Source organism: Vanellus vanellus (genome assembly GCF_965231255.1).
Source record: "Vanellus vanellus genome assembly, chromosome: 1".
Taxonomy (NCBI): domain Eukaryota; kingdom Metazoa; phylum Chordata; class Aves; order Charadriiformes; family Charadriidae; genus Vanellus; species Vanellus vanellus.
The window spans coordinates 148,607,407-148,613,407 of NC_138905.1; positions in this window are offsets into that span (position 1 = coordinate 148,607,407).

Here is a 6,001-nt window from a genome sequence, read left to right on the forward strand (position 1 = left end):
TTTGCTTTACATATCAGCATCTAAATGACAGCTGAAAGAGTAGGAAAAAAACATTTTGTGAACGCTGCGAAAGAAATGTGCTCAGTACTTAAAACCAGCAATTTATTAAAACAATGGAATAACAAAAAGCAAATTCAACCATTTGAAGAATAGCCAGTGATATTTACACACACACTATGACACCTGTTTCTTGATTTATTTGCGCATGACAGAAAAAAGTGCTAGTAAAAGTATACGAAAGAAAATTCATCATGACCAAAGAAAAGGGCTACATGACACTCTATTCTTTTTTAGTCTCTGGGCTTTCTGAATACCTACAGTCTCATACCTATTATCCATAGTGAAATTGCATTTAAAATCTCATTAAAAGGTTACAGTTAGAAAGCCAACGAAAAAAAAGCTAGGTAATACATGCGCTGGGACAACCCATTCCACTTTAAGTTGATCCCCTTGTGCTAATTTTATCTATTTTATGATGAAGTTTTTATTCTGAAAACGCATATTAACCAAGCAGATAATTCATGAAATGTATCCCTCAGCTTAATATATGCCATGCATTAATTCTGTATTATCTAAACTCTGTGCTAAACACAGAGTTTTTTCCATTTATTTCCATGTGTCATTTTTATTACACTACTTCAAGACAAGCTCTGTTAAGATACTTAGCAGCCCAGCTCCTACAAGATTTAGGAAATTGACTTAAATTCCTTTCCAGGTCTGGCCTTCAGTGCCTTACCAAATTCATATCCCATCTATCACCTGCAAAACAGGTTTTAAGACTCAAGACAATTGTCTTAAAAATGAGGGACTGAAAGACTTCCAGTGAAAGCTTTGAATTTTGAAAACTTTTTTTTTTAAGTTTTGAAACTTCATTCAGGAACTCTTTTTGTTTCAGACATGACTAGAATGAAATTCTCTTGGGATCATTCAACTACCTCAGACCGTCTTCCCTTTTTCATCTGTAATCCTCTGTCTCACTGATCATACAACATTCAGCTTCAGCAGCAAATGAAATACAGATCTTACAGAAACTAACATTCTGCCCTGAATTATTCCTGAAGCAAAGCTCACAATCCATTATTAGGTCTATTTTATGCATCCAGTTTCTTAAAACCAGATACCTAACTCACCCTCCACTCAACTCCCAGAAAACTAAAGGGAATCATATACAACTTTTAAAATTATTTAACATATTTCAAAATATAAAATAGATTAACTTATTTTTTTCATCCAGAAATAATGAAATGAATCTAGAAACAGCCCTTGGGCATCACTTAACACCTGAAAATCTGGTTAGTATTTCCCATTACTAATTTTACCTCAGTGATGGTCAATTGATGTATAACTGTGGCTCAACTTAGACTGAGCCCTGTACATACTGGTTAACTTAAGCTTTACTGGGGAAAAAAAATGGTCATTTCTATTACACATTGATATAAAAAAAATAGAGAGATCTTTTAACCCACTCTCAGATTTGAGTGTTCACTCAAAAGAATTAATTCCTAAAGTGCAGATAATTTATGCCAAAAATATAACTACATATAAAAATGTTAACTGGAACAGTCTTAAAACAGGAATCAATTTTGTCTGATCAAAAATCATCTGCCATATTATTTATGTAGATGTTAATGTATATCCATTATAAATATCAATGACTATGATTTCTTTTAAAAAGATCAGGCTTTGAGAGACAAACATTGTTCTTAATAAATTAACCAGCCAAATGAATAGGTTTCAAAATAGGGACGATGCCAAAAAAAAATCTCATCTCCATGAAAATTTTTCATAAATATTTTTTTTAGTTATAATTACTGTTTCTATTACATACTTTGTAACACAGAATTAGATAGATGACATGCAACAGTGCTTTGGTGATTAGAACATTCACTTCGTGGGAACAGCGCGTATTAAAGTAACTCCCATTTCCCATATATTAATTTTAACAGAATTCAAGGTAAGAAGAAAATGTGCTTTTCCCTTTTGTAATTACTGATTTCTTCGAAGTTCAGCTTACCAAAATCTGCAAAAGTAGCCTACATTTTACACTGTCTCACTGCCCAGGTTCCAAGACTTGAAGTTACAACGGGAGGCTACAAGACAGTAGCCAGGGTGTCCCAGCCGCTTTGTTTAGAAACAGAGCAGTGTGCTTCCTGCTCACAAATTGTCGTGCACATACAGACAGTAAGGCAGAGTAGCAAATTACTTCCTCCTACTAATAGTTGCTCTTGCTGCCTATTTCATTTCCACTGCTTTGAGCTATACTAAGTCTCACGAAAGATAACGTTTAAGAGTAAAGCAGCCTGCTTGGATTTTACTGCTCTGTATAGATCCTGATCTCCTTTAAAGCTCAGCCAAATAATTTTATTGTTTTGTTTTGTTTTGTTTTTAAATCATAATAGAACTCTCTATAACGTTGCAGAAGAGAGGGAGGAGTTACCACTCTTCCACCGAACAGTGTCACGTATCCCCCATGTACCCCCATTAAACTTCCGCTTTATTCTTAGTTCAAGGTTTTACAAGCTTGACGGTGGGAGAAACAGAATGATTCATAAGATAAGTAACAAAACATTAACTTTTTTCTCAGTATGTATTTCCAACACAAAGTTAGTACCGAGTTAAGATCTCTACTAGTTCTGCCAACTAACGCAATGGTAATCCTTTCATGAGTCTATCTACAGCAGTTCTTAAATAAGGGTCACCTGGTTTATAACCTCCAACAAAATAAATAACTCTTAAAATAATAAAAGTATGAGATACTAAAAACCTTCTGAAGTCTAGGGATGATGTAGATAATTTGCTAGCAACAACATGTAATATCTCACTGAAAAGACACATTGCTTCTGAACCTGGAGAGTAGTGAACAATGCCTTTCTATACACCTACACAAATGTAGGTGTGACGTATGGATTTTCAGACCTGTCATTTCTGCATCAGTTCCTGAAAATTTAGTTAAAAACCATTAAGTACAGTATTTCTTTCAACTTCAAACTGACATGGCTTCTGCAGATGTTACTAATCTCCTGAAATTAGATATTACTAGTCTGGAATTAGACACCACTAATAGATACTGGAATTAGATATTCCTAATCTCCTGGAAGGGGTTGAGTATGCCAGTGGAGCACCGAATCCAGGAAACACTTCTATACCTTATTTAGACTTCCACAAGCTATGCCAAAAAAGAAATAAAACAAGTCATAGCATATGAAAACAAACATTATTTTGGATTAAAAACTAGCTGCTTAGAAGACAAAAATCAAGAACAGGATTAAACAGTCACCTTCACCACTACAGAAGTTTAAGAACTATTCCTCGGGGTTCCATAGGAAAACCTCTCATTAATGATGCTGACAGAAAGAAGGAGGCGTGAGACAAGAAGATCTCAGGACAGCAGGTACTATGGGCAAGAGAAACAACAGAGAGGTGCAAGGAACTTCCGGGTGACCCACATCAACTATGTCAATTTCTCAATTTGATGGCAAGTGACATGCAATGTAGGCAAATGGAAATCAATGAATGCAAGCGAAAAGCATGTAAATTACTACATTATATGCTTCTAAATTAACCATATGTTCTCAGAAAGGGAACCCGAGCACTATATATATACAGCTCAGTGAAATGACCTGCTCAGTGCAGGACACGCTTGCTGACACAGTAGCTCACAAGGTGAAGGGATGTATACATGGCAAGTGTTAATGACACAAAGAACATTAAAACCGCTCCATGAAACAACAGTGCAGACTTATATGGAACACTATTAGTCCTTCTCTTAACAGAAAGATACTGCAGAATAAAAGCATGGCAAGAATGATCAGGGACATAGAAAAGGGAGAGAAAGAAAAACGGGGCTTGCTTACCCTAAAAACGTAAAGAATAAGAAGCATAAAATAAAAACACGTAGGCGAAATTGGAACTCATTTCACAGCCCTTACAATGATTTCAGCTGTAAAGTCCAAACTCAATATACAGTGTAGCTTGAACTCTTATTCTGCACTGGACTGGAGGAAAGGAGGAGGGGAAAATTTCATGGAAATACAACTCTACAATTTAGCAATAAAATACATTAATACATTTCTGGAAGGAGGTAGGGAGAGTGGATGAAGGTTCATTACGAAATTGTGCCACGCATGTCCAGCTGTGGTAGAGAGACAGATCACGGGACTGGTAGAAATAAATAACGCAGTAATTTGGGTACAGTGCAGGGGGTGAGACCTCCTGAAGCAACATGGTTTGGCCTTGCAGGAAGCACATAAAATTCTGACAAATTACTGGCTATCTGATCCAGGAGAAATATTTGTTCCTTACAGGCTTCCAAGGTTCTTAATGATAAATGTGTTTAATGGTCTAGAGAGGAGATCAGCATTTCAAAACTGCATCCAAAACCTGGCAAGCAACTGACCAGGGAGCAGCTTACAGCAAGCACGGAGCTACCGGGAGTCAGCCCGCAGGAGAAGGCAGCGGAGGCGTAAGGCTCTGCAAACACCTTTTGCAGGGCTGCAGAGAGACAGCCCCATGCAGCTGGGGGCCACCATCCTAAAACTGCCACTAAAAGCTGGTGCTTCCAAGACAGTTTTGAGAACTGAGCACGGCTCAGCTTTGTATTGAAAACCACAGTTGTTGCAGTAGCGTGGAGGGTTGGCCTTGGCTGGCTGCCAGACACCCACCCAGCCGCTCTCTCACTCCCCCTCCTCAGCAGTTCAGGGGGAGAAAACAGGACGAGCAAGCTCATGGGACAAGATAAAGACAGGAAGATCACTTGCCAATTATCATCACAGGCACAACAGACTTGACTTGGGGAAAATTAATTGAATTTATTGCCAATTAAAATAGAGTCCGATGGTGAGAAACAAAGACAAAAACACCTCCTCCTCTCTTTTTGTCCCCCAGATTCAACTTCACTCCTACACTCCGAACTCCTCCATCTCCTCCACCCCACCCAGCAGTGTAGGGGGTGGGGAGTGGGGAGTTGGGGTCAGTCCATAACGGTTCCTCTCTGCTGCTCCTTCCTCCTCACACCATTCCCCTGCTCCAGGGTCAGTCCTTCCCACAGGCTGCAGTCCTTCATGAACTGCTCCAGTGTGGGACTACTCCACCAGCTGCAGTCCTTCAGGATAAACCTACTCCAGTGTGGGTCCTCCATGGGCTACAGTTCCTGTCAGGAGAAATTGTTTCTGCACAGGCTCCTCTCCTGCAGTTTCCTTCCCACCTGTTGGAGCAAGTCCAGGGGAGGACCACAAAGATGATCAGAGGAATGGAGCATCTCTCCTATGAGGACAGGCTGAGAGGTTGGGGTTGTTCAGCCTGGAAAACAGAGGAGTCTCCAGGGAGACTTTATTGCGGCCTTTCAGTACTTAAAGGGGGCTTATAAGAAAGATGGGGAAAAACTTTTTAGCAGGGCCTGTTGTGATAGGACAAGGGGTAGCAATATTAAACTAAAAGAGGGTAGATTTAGACTAAATAAATTTAAGGAATAAATTCTTTAATAAATTTAAGGAATAATTTTTTTACAATGAGGGTGGTGAAACACTGGAACAGGTTTCCCAGAGAGTGGTAGATGCCCCATCCCTGGAAATATTCAAGGTCAGGTTGGATGGGGCTCTGAGCAACCTGATCTAGTTGAAGATGTCCCTGCTCATCGCAGGAGGGTTGGGTTGCACCTTTAAAGATCCCTTCCAACTCAAACCATTCTGTGATTCTGTGACCTACTTGCTCAAACGTGGGGTCCTCCACAGTGGATATCTGTTCCAGCATGGTCCTCTCTATGGGCTGCAGGTGAATTTCTGCTCCAGAGCCTGGAACAACGCCTCCCCTCCTTCTTTGACTTTGGTGTCTGCAGAGCTGTTCCTCACACTTCTTTTCCCCTCACTCCTCACACACTGCCTGTGCAGCGTTTTACCCTTTCTTAAATACATTTTCCCTGAGGTGCCACCATCTTGGCTGAGGGCTCAGCCGTGCCTGTTATGGATCCACTGGAGCCAGCTGGAACCAGCTGTGTGAGGCCCCT